The sequence below is a fragment of the Leptonychotes weddellii genome, chromosome 8 (genome assembly GCF_054177405.1).
Source record: "Leptonychotes weddellii isolate Sample4059 chromosome 8, ASM5417740v2, whole genome shotgun sequence".
NCBI classification, from domain to species: domain Eukaryota; kingdom Metazoa; phylum Chordata; class Mammalia; order Carnivora; family Phocidae; genus Leptonychotes; species Leptonychotes weddellii.
In genome coordinates this window covers 25071018-25086890 of record NC_138376.1, presented here as the reverse complement: position 1 = coordinate 25086890, position 15873 = coordinate 25071018, and the positions used below count along the sequence as shown (strand labels likewise).

At 37.7% G+C, this 15873-nt stretch overlaps 1 protein-coding gene and 1 long non-coding RNA gene across 2 annotated transcripts in view; both read left to right on the top strand.

Moving 5' to 3' along the window:
* Positions 1-15873, top strand: part of NUDT3 (nudix hydrolase 3) — a 114729-nt gene that overhangs the window by 70304 nt on the left and 28552 nt on the right. The window lies entirely within an intron of this gene.
* Positions 4836-8757, top strand: LOC145722827 (uncharacterized). Its single transcript, XR_014147395.1, has 2 exons — positions 4836-7200; positions 7416-8757. It is a non-coding gene; the product is annotated as an uncharacterized LOC145722827 (long non-coding RNA).

The window sequence follows — 15873 nt, the reverse complement described above, 5'->3', positions numbered from 1 at the left end:
GGTCAGGATCCCAGGGTCCTGGGATCGAGCCCCGCATCGGGCTCTCTGCTCAGCGGGAAGCCTGCTTCTCCCTCTCCCACTCCCCCTGCGTGTGTTCCTTCTCTCACTGTCTTTTCTCTCTGTCAAATAAATAAATAAAATCTAAAAAAAAAAAAGAAGAAGATCCCTTGAATACCTCTGAAATGTTCATTTGGCTTGATTTCTGTTCCTCTTTATTCCCTTTTGGGTTGAGGAGTGACTTGAGGGCATAAGTGGGCAGTCTGGGATGCCCACTGAACAGACTGTTCTGTCAGTTGAGAGAGCTGGTAGGGCTCCACGTCAGGCCCCAAAACAGATAGGTTTTGGTTTCACAGTACGCCATAAAAACACGCAAAAGGGCTTTTTAGTACTGAGAGTGAGGCAGTTAAAGAAGGGAAGAGTATCGTTTTCAAGCAGGAGCTCCTCTGTGACATACTCTCACTGAGATTTATGAGAGCTGAAGGAAAGACTATCAACTATTTATGGCTGTGTGAGCAGCAGAGTTCTGGGTGCAGAACTCAATGAGGACGTCACTGAGAAGATCCATAGGCTTGAGAAACCTGACGGGGAGTGTGCCTGTCAATATGAGGACTATGATGTTAAGTAGAAATTATTTTTATAGAGTCATAGAATCACATTGTTGGAAAGGACATCAGGAGGTTATCTGGTTTAAACCTGCACTTTTGGTCAAGCAGAGCTAAACATCTACACCATTCAAGCCTTCAGTTTTTTTTTTTCTTTTGAATTTATATTTATAAAAGATACTAACTCTTTTATGTTATTTAAGTAATTTTTTAATGTCTGGTTTTTTAAAATGACTTTTTTTTTTTAAAAGATTTTATTTATTTGACAGAGAGAGACACAGCGACAGAGGGAACACAAGCAGGGGGAGTGGGAGAGGGAGAAGCAGGCTTCCCGCTGAGCAGGGAGCCTGATGCGGGGCTCGATCCCAAGACCCTGAGATCACGACCTGAACCAAACGCAGACTGTTAACCAACTGAGCCACCCAGGCGCCCCTTAAAATGACTTTTAATGCTATCCAACAAGATAACCACTGCATATACCTATCAGAATAGCTAAAATAGAAGCTGCATGGTGCCATTTAGCAGCAGACTGAGGGTGAGAAATGTAGTTGCTTGCTGCTTTCAAATAAACTGTTCCTCTCTGTTGGGCCAGTTGAAAATATGCAATATTAAAAATGCTCAGAGCAAGATCACCTTTATGGTGATATTTAACAATTTTGAATTTTTTTGTCATTTCAAACTGAAATTGCCAGTTTGCCTTTAAAATGAAGATTAGATTATTGTTAAGAAAACCTTTTTAAAGCCGGTCCTTTGAACTGATTTTCCAGATTTTCAGGTAGTCTAGAAGGCAGATTTATATAATGCCCTTTCAGTAATTGTAAATTCAAAAAACAATTGAAGGTTCCATTTATATAAGCTTGCCTGCCCTCCAGAAGGTGTCTTAATTTATTCTCTCAGCAGCAGAGATGAGGAGGGCATTAATATGTTTGGTATGTGCACAGGCTTTGGAATCAGTCGCCTACGTTCACATCCTAGTGCTGCTGCTTAATGGCACGGTATTGGCAAATTATTTATCATCTCTAAGCATTGGTTTTCTTACCTGGAACATAGGAACCATGATAATACTCGCTTTATAGGTAGACATTTAGTAAGAACTCAAATATTAGCTATTAATACTAGAAAAGAGGAGTAATTTGCCCTGAAACCACACAGTGGAACATGACCTGACCACACAAGAGTGTTTCCAAAAGCCCTGGGCTCTTATCTCCCCACTCCTCCTCCACCCTATTGCCCTCATCAGGAGGATGCTAACAGATTAACGAACCGTATGAGCCTTTTAGGTTACTTTGAATACATAGTTAGGAGAGAAACTAGATTTATATTTTTTGCATCAGGTTCATTTAATTTTTTGTTGCTTTAAAAAAAAAAAAAAACCATGCTCACATAATTGGAAAAAATCCTGCTGGGGCACCTGGGTGCCTCAGTTGGTTAAGCGTCTGCCTTCGGCTCAGGTCATGATCCCAGGTCCTGGGATCGAGCCCCCGAATCGGGCTCCCTGCTCAGCAGGAAGCCTACTTCTCCCTCTCCCACTCCCCCTGCTTGTGTTCCCTCTCGCTGTGTCTCTCTCTGTCAAATAAATAAAATCTTTTAGGGGCGCCTGGGTGGCTCAGCCGTTAAGCGTCTGCCTTCGGCTCAGGTCATGATCCCAGGGTCCTGGGATCCAGCCCCGCATCAGGCTCCCTGCTCTGCGGGAAGCCTGCTTCTTCCTCTCCCACTCCCCCTGCTTGTGTTCCCTCTCTCCCTCTGTCTCTCTCTGTCAAATAAATAAATAAAATCTTAAAAAAAAAAAATCTTTTAAAAAAGAAAAAAAAATGCTGCTGTCTTCTGTGGCATATTTTGTGAAGTCTCAGCCTGAGATGGAAAGGAAGGTACCTTATTTTTAGATTCTAAAATAATATTTTTTCCTGCAAATTTTCAGGATTGACATTTTTTCCCCAATATTATAAAATTTTTCAAACTCACTGCCTTATTAAAAGAATTTTATTGTAAACACCTGTATGCCCAGCAGCTACATTCTACCATTAGCACTTTACTTTAGTTGCTTTATTACATAATCTATATCTGTTACTGAAACCTTAAGAAATAACCAGTAATCAACAACAAAAATCATTTATCTTGCCATCACCTAAAGATAACCTTTGTTAACACTTTGATAATTTCATACATACTTATCTATAAATATGTGTGTGTGTGTATTTAAAAATAATACTGGAATTTAGCCATTTCATTGGCTTATTATATTGTGGATAGACATCCTTTTGTGGGAATAGGCTTATATGTGAGTGATTATTTTGAAAGACCTCATAGTCCATCTATAAATTTGCCATAGTTTTGACTATTTTTTGTTGAACATTTAGTTTGATCTAATTTTTCATTATTCTAGACAACATTGAGAAGAATATCTGTGGGTTTGGTTGTTTTTGTTGTTGTTCTTTTGGTACTTGCCCAGTTGTTTCTTTAGGATCAATTTCTTGAGGCAAAATTGTTGGTAATATGTTTGTTTTGTGTTTAATTGTCCAATTGCTCTCTAGGAAGAGTACCTCTTTACAGCCCATCTCCATGAAAATGCCAATTTCTCCTACGTATTTGCAAGTTACAGAGGTAGAAATTGTATCTTATTCTGCTGATTTCCAGATTTAATTTGGGAAACAATAAACACCTTGAAATAACTCTTGAGTCCAAAAGAAGATCAAACCTGTAGTCTCAGATGGTTCAGTAATTAATCATGATGAAAATCATGGAAAGTGGCCTATAAAATTCTCTTGGGGGAATTAAGAAAATCTTTTTTGCCAAGTATATTTAAGTTTGTATAAACATTTCATTTTGTACACAATTAAAGATTGTATAGTCTTTGTTCATATATACAAACATGGACTTTTTATTGTTCCATAAGCTTAAGCTTTGAAATTCTGAGGTGTTATCCTTTGTTGTAATTGTGATTTTTGTTTGTTTCTCCTTATATTTTGCTTTGTATTTTTCTTTATTTGTTTATGTAATTCAGCATGTAAAGAATGATGGTTGTTTTATATCCATAATGGATCATACCATATCAGCATAAAATTACCTTCTTTGTCCTGTTTATTCTTTTTGCTCTAAATTTTAGCCTTTTCTGCTTTTTAAAGGGGTGATGAAGGTGGCCATTTTGCTGCTATTACTTAGCCCTTTATTTTCCTACCTTTTTATGTCATTTTGTTTTAGTTATATGTCTTTTGTGACTGTACTTTGTTTTTCACTCAGTTTGAAAGTCTTTGACCTTGGAATAATGAAATCTAGCTTTATTAACATTAATTATGATAACTTTTTTTAAGATTTTATTTTTAAGTAATCTCTACACCCAACTTGGGGCTCAAACTTACGACCCCAAGATCAAGAGTGACATGCTCCACTGACTGAGCCAGCTAGGCATCCTAATTATGATAACTTTTTAAAAATGTATTTGTCATCTTTTATACTGTGTTATTCTTATCTCCTTATGACTAATCTACATTTCGCTGAATTGATTGTTCTTCCTTTATCTTCTCTAGTGACATGGAAGTTATATATACTATCACTTTATTGCGGTGGTTACTTTCTTTTTTTAAATATATTTAATTTTTCCCCATTTATTTATTTATTTATTTATTGAGAAAAAGAGAGAGAGAACTGGGGGTTCAGAGGAAGAAGGAGAGAGAGAATCTCAAGGAGACTCTGCGCTCAGGAGCCCAACACAGGGCTCTGTCTCATGAGCCTGAGATTACAACCTGAGTCAAAACCAAGAGTCAGACACTTAACCAGCTGTGCCACCCACACAACCCTAGATTTAATTTTTTTTAGGGCAGTTTTAGGTTCACAGCAAAACTGAGCAGAAAGTACAGAGTTTCCATTTACCCCTATTTCCACACACACATGCAAGATCCCCTACCATCAAAACACTACACCTCAGTGGTTCATTTGTTACAATTGATGGTCCTATATTGACACATCACCATCACCCAAAATCCACAGATCATATCAGAGTTCACTCTTGTATATTCTGTGGGTTTCAACATCATACATCATACATCATACAAAGAGATGCCCCTCTTTTTTTTTTTTTTAAGATTTTATTTATTTGGGGCGCCTGGGTGGCTCAGTCGTTAAGCGGCTGCATTCAGCTCAGGTCATGATCCCGGGGTCCTGGGATTGAGCCCCGCGTCGGGCTCCCTGCTCGGCGGGAAGCCTGCTTCTCCCTCTCCCACTCCCCCTGCTGTGTTCCCTCTCTCACTCTCTCTGTCAAATAAATAAAATCTTTTTAAAAATTGGATTAAAAAAAGATTTTATTTATTTGAGAGAGAGTAAGCAGGAGAGAGAAGGAGCAGGGAGAGGGGCAGAGGGAGAGGGAGAAGCAGACTCCCCGCTGAGCAGGGAGCCCAGTGTGGGGCTCGATCCCAGGATTCCAGGATCATGATCTGAACTGCAGGCAGATAAGCCACCCAGGTGCCCCACCAGTTCTTTATTTTATGGATTGTGCCTTGGTATTGTATTTAAAAAGTCATCATCATTCCCAAGGCATCTAGGTTTTCTGCTGTGTTTTCTTCTGGAATTTTATAGTTTTGCCTTTTATGTTTAGGTCTGATCCATCTTGAGTTAATTTTTGTGAAGGATGAAAGGTCTGTGTCTAGATTCATTGTTTTACATGTAGATGTTCACTTGTTGCAGCACCATTTTGTTGAAAATACTCTCCTTTCCATTGTATTGCTTTTGCTCCTTGTCAAAGATAGGTAGCCATATTTATGGAGGTCTATTTCTGGGCTCTCTCTTCTGTTCCTTTAATATATTTGTCACTTCTTTTGTCAAAACCACACCATGTTGTTTACTATAGCTTTATCATAAGTTTTAAAGTTAGGTAGTGACAGTCCTTTGTTATTTGACTTCAATATAGAGGTTGGCTATTCTGGATCTTTTGCCTCTTAATACGAACTGTAGAATCAGTTTATTGATATCCACAAAAACTTGCTGTGATTTTGATTGGGACTGCATTGAATCTACAGATCAAATTGGGAAGAACTGACATCTTGACAATATTGAGTCTCTCTCTCTATTCATGAACATGGAATATCTCTACATTTAATTCTTTGAGTTCTTTGATAGAGTTTTATAGTTTTCATATAGATTTTATACATATTTTGTTAGATTTATACATAAGCATTTCATTTGGGGACTTGCTAATATAAATGGTATTTTTTTTTTATTTCAAATTCCACATTTTCATTGCTGGTATATAGGGAAGCAACTGACTTTTGTATTTTAACCTGTATCCTGCAACCTTGCTATAATCACTTATTAATTCCACAAGTATTTTTTTTTTTTGCCAATTCTTTCAAAATTTCTATAATCATGTCATCTGCAAACAAAGAGTTTTATTTCTTCCTTCAATCTGTATACCTTTTATTTCCTTTTCTTGTCTTACTGCATTAGCTAGAACTTCTGGTATGATGTTTAAAAAGAGTGGTAAGAGAGGACTTGCCTTGTACTTGACCTTAGTGGGAAAATGTCTAGTTTCTCATCATTAAGTATGCAGTTAGCTGTAGGTTTTGTAGGTGTTCTCTATCAAATTTGAGGAAATTCCCTTCTATTCCTAGTTTACTGAGCATTTTTATCAGGGATAATAGGTGTCAGATCTGGTCAAATGCTTTTTATGCATCTATTGATAGGATCCTGTGTTTTTGTTTTTGTTTTTTTTCTTTTTTAGCCTGTTGATGGGGTAATTAATTTTCAAATGATGAACTAGTTTTGCATACCTGGGAAAATCACACTTCATCTTGATTTATAATTCTTTTTTTTTTTAATTTTATTTATTTATCAGAGAGAGAGAGCACAAGCAGAGGGAGCAGCAGAGGGAGAGGGAGAAGCAGGCTCTCTGCTGAGCAGGGAGCCCAATGTGGGGCTCAATCCCAGGACCCTGGATCATGACCTGAGCCAAAGGCAGATGCCCAACTGACTGAGCCACCCAGGCGCTACAATTTATAATTCTTTTTTTTATATATTATCGGGTTTGATTTGCTAATGTTTTGTTGAGGTTTTTGCATCTATGTTCATGAGAGATACTGTCTGTAGTTTTCTTGTAATGTCTTTCTGGTTTTGATATTGGGTAATGCTGGCCTCATAGAATAAGTTAAGAAATGTTGCCTCTGCTTCTATCTTCTGGAAGAGATTGTAGAAAATTGGTATGATTTCTTTTTAAAAGTTTGGTAGATTTCGGGCACCTGGGTGGCTCAGACGGTTAAGTGTCTGCCTTCGGCTCAGGTCATGATCCCGGGGTCCTGGGATCAAGCCCCGCTTCGGGCTCCCTGCTCAGCGGGGAGCCTGCTTCTCCCTCTCCCTCTGCCTCTGCCTGCCACTCCCTCTTGCTTGCACTATCTCTGTCAAATAAAAATTAAAAAATCTTAAAAAAAAAAAAGTTTGGTAGATTTCACCAGTTAACCCATTTGGGCCTGGTGCTTTCTGTTTTAGAAGATTATTAATTTATTGATTCAATTTCTTTAATAGACATAGTCCTATTTAGATTGTCTACTCTTGTGAGTTTTGACAGATTGTATTTTTCAAGGAATTGGTCCATTTCATCTAGGTTACTGAATTTGTGAACACAGTATTCATTTTTTTTTTTTTTAAAGATTTTATTTATTTATTTATTTGACAGAGAGAGACAGCGAGAGAAGGAACACAAGCAGGGGGAGTGGGAGAGGGAGAAGCAGGCTTCCCGCCGAGCAGGGAGCCCGATGCGGGGCTCGATCCCAGGACCCCGGGATCATGACCTGAGCCGAAGGCAGACGCTTAACTGACTGAGCCACCCAGGCGCCCCCAGTATTCATTGATTCATAGTATTCCTTTATTATCCTTTTGATGTTCATGAGATCTGTAGTGATAGCCTCTCTTTCATTTCTGATATTAGTCATTTATGTCTTCATTTTTTCCTTAGTGAGCCTGGTTAGAGACTTATTGATTTTATTGATCCTTTCAGAGAACCAGCTTTTAGTTTTGTTGATTTTCTCTTTTGATTTTGTTTTGAAATTCATTGATTTGTTTTTTTGTTTGTTTTTTTTAAGATTTTATTTATTTGAGAGAGACAGAGCATGATGGGGGGTGGGGGGTAGGAGGGAGAAGCAGACTTCCACTGAGCAGGGAGCCCAATGACGCAGGGCTCCTTCCCGGGATCCCTGAGATCATGACCTAAGCTGAAGGCAGATGCTTGACTGACTGAGCCACCAAGGCGCCCCTGATTTCTGTTCTAATTTTATTATTTATTTTCTTCTACTTTCTTTGGATTTAATTGCTCTTCTTTTTCTAGTTTCCTAAAGTGGAAGCTTTGCGTATTGATTTTCGATCTTTCTTATCTAATATTTGCATTCAGTGCTATAAATTTCTGTTGAAGCACTGCTTTCACTGCATTTCACAAATTTGGGTAAGTAGTGTTTTTAAGTTTATTAGTCCAGAGTATTTTTAAATTTCTCTTAAGATTTCTTCCTTGACCTCTGTGTTATTTACAAGTGTGTTGTTTGATCTCCAAGTATTTTGGATCTTCCAGCTATCTTTCCTATTACTGATTTCTAGTTTAGTTTCATTGTGGTCTGAGAGCATATCTTACATGATTTCTATACTTTTAAATAGATGTGTTTTATGGTGCAGAATGTAGTCTATCTTGGTGAATGTACCATATGAGTTTGAGAAGGATGTGTATTCTGCTGTTGTTAGATGAAGTAATCTATAGATGTCAATTATATCTGATTTCTTTTCTGCCTGCTAGAACTGTCCATTTCTGATAAGGGGGTGAATGGATTCATTTACTTCTTATAGTCCTATCAGTTTTTGCCTCACATATTTGATACAGTGTTGTTTGGTTCATACACATTAAGGATTATTATGTCTTCTTAGAGAATTAATCATTTTATTATTAAGTAATGCTCTGATGTAGCACTGTGTAATACTCTTTCTCTCTGATAATTGTATTTGCTCTGAAGTCTGTTTATTCTTTAATATAGCTATTCATGCTTTCTTTTGGTTTGTGTTAGCATGGTATGTTTTTCTCCATCCCTTTCCTTTCTTTCCATCTATATGTGTTTTTATATTTAAAGTGAGTTTCTTGGAGACAACGTATCAGTTGGCTCTTGTTTTTTGATCCACTCTGATGGTCTTTTGATTGGTATATGTAGACCATTGATGATCTGAGCCACCCAGGTGCCCATGCCTTTTGTGGTTTTAGTTGAGTACTTTATAGGGTTCCATTTCTCTCCTTTCTTAACATATCAATTTTGCTATTTTTTTTTAAGTGATTGCGCTGGAGTTTGCAATATATATTTACAACTAATCCAAGTCCACTTTCAAATAACACTATACCACTTCACAAGAAGTGCAAGTGCCTTTTAATAACAAAATAGTCCTTATTCCTCCATCCCTTCTATCATTTCTGTCATTCATTTCATTTATATATAAATTTGTGTACACATAAGTCGAATACAGTGTTGCTATTATTCTTTCAAACTATTATCTATCAGATCATTAAAGAATAAGAAAAATAAAAGTTTTTATTTTTCCTTCTTATTCTTTCTCTAATGCTCTTTTTTTTACATAAGCCTGACTTTCTGACCTATTACATTTTTCCTTTTCTCTAAAGAAGTTCTTTTGGGCGCCTGGGTGGCTCAGTTGGTTAAGCGACTGCCTTTGGCTCAGGTCATGATCCTGGAGTCCCGGGATCGAGTCCCGCATCGGGCTCCCTGCTCAGCAGGGGGTCTGCTTCTCCCTCTGACCCTCTTCCCTCTTGTGCTGTCTCTCATCCTCTCTCTCAAATAAATAAATAAAATCTTTAAAAAAAAAAAAAAAGTTCTTTTAATGTTTTCTTTCAAGCCAAGTCTGCTGGCAACACATTCTATCAGTTTTGTTTTTTCTAAGGAGGTCTTTCTCCTTCACTTTTAAAGGATAATTTTGCAGGATACAGAAATCTAGGTTAATGGTTTTTTTCTTCTCAATACATTAATTGTTTTGCTCCATTCTCTTTTTGCTTGCCTGGTTTCTGAAGTGAGTCAGATATAATTCTTAACTCTGCTCTTCTGCAGATAAGCTGGGTGTCTTCCCCTCTAGCTTTTTTAAAGCTTTTTTTCCTTATCTTTGATTTTCTCCATTTTGAATATAACATGTCTACGTATATATATTTGTGTGTGTGTGTGTGTGTGCATTTATCCTGCCTGGTGTTCTTTATACATCCTGGATCTAGGCTTTGTGTCTGACATTAATTTGGGGAAATTCTCAGTTCTTATTGCTTCAAATATTGCTTCTATTTCTTTTTCTTTCTGGTATTTTCATTATGTAGCGTTATACCTTTTATAGTTCTCAGACAGTTATTGGATGTTTTGTTTTTGTTTTTTCAGGTTTTTTTTTCTTTTCAGTTTTGGAATATTCTTTTGACATATCATCAAGCTCAAGGACTCTTTCCTCATTTGTGTTTAGTCTACTAATGAGCCAAAGGCATTCTTCATTTCTGTTAACAGTGTCTTTTGAACTCTAGCATTACTTTCTGATTCATTCTTAGAATTTCCATGTCTCTGTTTACCTATTGGTTTCTTTTCCATTAGAACCCTTAACATAAAAAAAGAACCCTTAACATATTGATCATAGCTGTTTTGTATTCATGGTCTGATAATTCCAACATTCCTGCCATATCTCAAGTCTGGTTCTGATGCTTGTTCTGTGTCTTCAAATTGTGTTTTTGCCTTTTAGTATGCCTTGTGATTTTTTGTTGAAAATTGAACATGATGTATTAGATGAAAGAAACTCTGATAAACAGGACTTCAGTAAAATGGTGGTTAGATGTGCAAGGAAGGGAGGCAGTCTGTAGTCCTATGATTAGGTCTTTGTCTTTTAGTGAGCCTGTGCCTCTGGGCTGTGAACTTCACAAGTGCTTCTCTGTCATTCCAGTTCTTCTTCACATCTCTTCCTCACCCCCACAGGATGGCTGGAAGGTGCTGGAATTGGGTATTACCCGTCCTCCCCATTGGCTAGGCTCTGATAAAACCCAATAGATTAGGCTCTGGTAGAATACTTTTTCTCATGAAGGCAAGCTTTGTTAAGAACAAAATGCTCTAGAATATTTGAAAATGGCTATTTTTTCTCTCCCCAGAAGCAAGAGGGGAGGTATCTGGAGTAAAAACACAAAAGTGTGTGCTCCTTGCCCCACTGAAGTTTTTGATTCTTAGATTACTGAGCTTCCAGCAATCCATCAATTGTACTTTAGGTTTTCTTTCCCCACCCCTTCTTACCCCCACTGGTTCCCTTGGTAGTTTCTGCTCCAGTAAGTTGTGGTTTTCTGTATTTGCATGTCTCTCCAATTTTGGTGGCAGTGGTTTGTCCTATTTCTTTACTTTAGCAAAAAATCTAAGAAGAGGGGCACCTGGGTGGCCCAGTTGGTTAAGCATCCGACTCTTGATATTGGCTCTGGTCATGATCTCAGGATTGTGAGATCAAGCCCCATGTCGGGCTCCATGCTCAACATGGATTCTGCTTGGGATTCTCCCTCTCCCTCTGCCCCTCCCCCCACTCATGCTCTCTCCCTCTCTCTCAAATAAATAAATGAAATCTTTTTTAAAACCTAAAAAGAGTTAATTTTTCAGTTTGTTCGGATTCTTTGTTGCTGTTAGGACAGCATGCAACCTCTAAGCTCCTTATATACTGGACCAGAAACTAGAAGTCCCTTTTAATTAGCATATTTGAACAGGTATTTATTTTCCCAAGCAAACAAAATAGTACACACACACACACACACACACACATGCACAATCTAAAAGATAAAAACAGTATCCCCTATTGCACAACTTTCATTTTGTTTAAATTTGTAACTTGAGGTATAGATTATCATTAAGATATCATTCTTCAAAATACAAAAAGTTATGTGTGATATTGAAAACAATATCAACAATAATTATTTAAATTTAAGGCCAATGAATTTTACTGCTTTCATTGATCACACCTGTTTTTCCTCATTCATTATTGGTTGACTGTAGTATACTGGGTAATTACTTTTAAGAAAAGTACACAGGGTGCCTGGGTGGCTCGGGGTCCTGGGATTGAGCCCTGCGTCAGGCTCCTTGCTCAGTGGGGAGTCTGCTTCTTTCTCTCCCTCTGCTACTCTCTGTCTCTATGTCTTTCTCTCTGTCAAATAAATGAGTAAAATCTTTAAAAAAAAACGGGAAGAAAGAAAGGTACAGAGTGATGGGGTGCCTCCATGGCTCAGTTGATTAAGCGTCTGCTTTTGGCTCAGGTCATGATCTCGGGGTCCTGGGATCAAGCCCCCGTGTCAAGCCTGCTTCTCCTTCTCCCTCTGCTGCTCCCCCTGCTTGTGCTCTCTCTCTGTGTCAAATAAATAAATAAAATCTTTTTAAAAAAATCTTAAAAAAAAAAGTACAGAGTGTTATTACAGGTTTTGAAAAAATGTTTCACACATGAATGGTTTGCCTAATTATAGACTCCTTGAATAGTAATCTTTTTCCTTAGGACTGTTGACTTCAAGCATTTGGTGTTATAGAGGAAAAGTCTGGTATCAAATTATTTTTCCCCTGTGTAAATGCATGAAAACCTTTATATGCGTTGAAACTCAGGCATGTCACTGGAGTCTGCCTCATACTTGGTGAGCTCTTTTGATAGGAAGGCTTGTATCTTTCCTTACCTTCAGGAACTTTCCCTCTTTCTTTCTTTAATTATTGCCCCACCTTCATCAGTTTTATTTTCTTCTGCTGAACTGTTCCATTGTGTAGTATTCCGTTATCCTTTCTTATAATTTTGATCTCCACATTTTTACCTTGTGTGCTGGGAGAATTCTTCAAATTTTGGCCTTCGAAATCTCTCCTTTTCTGCTATATTCAATTAGCTATTCATTGCCTTCTGTGGGGGTATTGGTTTGTAATAGTAATGGTGATGCTATTTAGGAATTTTTTTCTGTTTTTACTTTGGCTCCCTATTTGTGACAGCCTGCCTCTGTTTTAGAACTGTAATGTCTTCTTCAGTCTTACTGAATAAGAATTCAGTTTTTCTTGTAATAACTGTTGTTTGAATTATCAGATTGAGGCCCTTGTTTTGAACTATACCTTTTCATATATTTGACTTTAATCTGAGTGCTTGTTTTTAGACTGAAACCTGAGTTTCTTTAGCAGTTGTAACCGAAATAAACATTTCCAGTGATTAGGGATCTTTTCTTTAGGGACAGTCTTCCTTATGCCTCTCTTTGCTTTTCCACAACTCATCTGCCTCAGCAGTCATCCCTACTCTGCTAGCCTGCCAAGCTCGCTCCTTATAAACTTATCAGTCTTGCAGGGCCCCCTGTTCCCATCCACTGCAGAGTTAGAGTTCTGCTGATGGTTCATTCCCCGCTTTGTGCATGCAGAGTTTAGTAGGCCTCTGATGTGTGTGTCAGGGGCGATTGCAGGGAGTGTCAGGGGCTGGGGTAGAAGGTTTCTTTACTTCTTTCATAGGTTTCACCTGTTTTTGATGTTTTTCCATTCATTCCATTCTTACCGGCCCAGTCATCTGCCAAGATTCAAAGTTCCATGGGTGTCCGTTGTTATGGAAGGAAATTAAGACCGAGTGAGTCAAATATATGGGCATAGACCTGTCCATCTAAGAATGTTTCTTTTTTAAGATAACCTTTCCCCAAGTTCTAAAACTGTATCAAAATAATATTTTTGTGTGATCCATGGTTTAAAAATAAAATAGGACTGTAAGACTTATAAAGAAAAGAAACATTCCTTAAGTAATTCCCTAAGGAAAACCACACAATAGGTAATGTCTTATTTCTTGCCTTATACTTTCATTGTATCACTGAGGGTTTTGCCCTTCTAATGAATGTGTTACATCAGCAGTCACATTTGTAAGTTCTACAATACCATTTTTAATCTTGGTTGGTTTTACTTACATTTTGTTCTTTTTTAGGATGCCACAGCCTCTCAAATTTCTTTAAGGATAATAACTAATCTTCCCTAAGTTTTCTCCTGTTCCTTGAATTTTATTTTTTTTAATTCTTATTTATTTATTTATTTATTTAGTTAGTTAGTTATTTTAACCAGAGCAAGTATTCATTTGCTCATTTTGATCTTTCCTTCCTGTCAGTGATGCTCCTTGGATGTCAGGTGATCCGTGGTCATCCTGTCCCAGTTAGGACTGAGGCAGTAGCAGCACTGAATGGGAGCTCTGTGCAAGTGGGTGGGTGTAAAGAGTGATGTGGAGGAAAGTGGGGCTGTTTCGCCAGGAGCCAGCTAAAAGAATGCCACAATAGGTGGACTTTATTTGGGGGATATTTATGGGTATATATGCTACAGTAGTTCTTCCCTGTTTTTCTGCTTGGATTAGAGCCCTCGGAGTTGTCTAGGTGATAGATGCCTGGCTCCAGGCTGTTCTCCATGTGTGGGGATGGCTGTTTGGTATGTAGACATTCAACTTTCAGGACCCTGTCTCACTTCCCCTCTGTGTTCCTGCCATGTGCTATCCTGGAACCTCTCCAGAGTCTGGAAGCTGAGCTGACTTTTTTTGCTTTTCTTCATCTTTCAACCCTCATTTATCACTTTGCATCTTCTTGGAATTTTTTTTTAAATCTCCTTTCTTCTAATAACCCCTTTCTAGTCTTACTTTCATTTTGTTGAGATAATATGCTTAGTCAGTCTACCGTTTTTTTAGTTAAAAATTTTTTTTTATTTTTGCAATTATATCTCTTTTTTTCTTTGACTCTTAAGTAATGTTATAAGTATTTTTTCTTAAGTAATCTCTCTACCAGATGTGGGCTCGAACTCACAATCCCGAGATCAAGAGTCACACACTCTTCTGACTAAGCCAGCCAGGCGCCCCTAAATATTTTTGCTTCTCTAAGATGCTAAAGAGAGATTTCTTGCTTTCAGTGGATAAAAAAAATTCCAAATAGGTCATGATTTTGTAAATTCAGCCATCTTTATGTATGATCTATCTTAAACACTAGCAACTTTTTAAAAGAATCCATTCTTTAGTCACAATTGAAATTTTATTTATTATTATTTCTTTTAAACTTACTGGGAGAACCTAAAGGTTAGCTAGCTGTCTTTTACTGCAAATAACTACTAAATTATTTTTCAACCGTTGTTTTTAAAAACTGGAATAAAAGAAATCTCTTTACTCAATTTATCTGTTTACATTATCACATATAATTGAATGCTACCCCCCCAAAATAAATAAATAATTGAATGCTACCCATTGATGAATAGCTAATTCAGTGGCTTAGTGTAGAGATTAGAATCTGCCCTGTTAGAGAATATAGTACTGTATTTGAGCTGGTTTGTGTTGGAACCCTGAATAGAAGTTCAATTGCTGGGATAGCAGCCAGTAGCCTTCTGCTAAATGAACTGAGTCCAGATGACTCTTCCAAACCAGTTGTACTTGCTTTCCTATCCAGTTCCACATTCCAGGAAAGTGTTTTTAGTCATTAGGAAGTATATCCACAGTGTACTTTCCATTGACTCCAATATAATTCACCCTGGCTTCAGCAAATACTAAATGCAGTTTTTGCCTCTGGAGACTCCATAATCTTTAAACCACCCAACAACCACTGGACCTGGGTAGATCTAACTGACTCGGCTGAGGTGCCACTTAACCAGCTTCCTCTTAATTCAGTAAACTTATAAATGCCAGCTGCTTAGCAGAGAACTTGCTACACAGGAAGTAAATTTAAGGACTCTGATTCTAATTCACCTTGAAGGGACACCGTGTGACTCAGAAAAAGCTATGTTTCTAGGTTTAATATCAGAATAAATGTTACTTGGTTACACTTTAAACTTACTAATTAATTGACACAAACTTGTATTAAAAAGAAAATAAAACTTGTCATATGTTTTCAAACATAGTAGTACTGAATGACTAGGGATAGAAAAAGGTAAATAGACAATACCAACCAAAAGAAAACTTGGATAGTAATTATAATATTAAACAAAATAGAATGTAGGTGAAAAACATGGAGAGGGACAAGAGGAACATTTAATATTGATAAAAGGGACAGTCTAGGGACACCTGGATGGCTCAGTTGGTAAAGTGTCTGCCTTCGGCTTGGGTCATGATCCCAGGGTCCTGAGATCGAGCCCTGTGTCCCGGGATCTCTGCTCAGCGGGGAGCCTGCTTCTCCCTCTCCCTCTGCCTGCTGCTCCCCCTGTTTGTGCTCGCTCTCCGTCAAATAAATAAAATTTTAAAAATCTTTAAAATAATAATAATTTTAAAAAGGGATGGTCTACCAAGACATACAGCAGTCATGAACTTA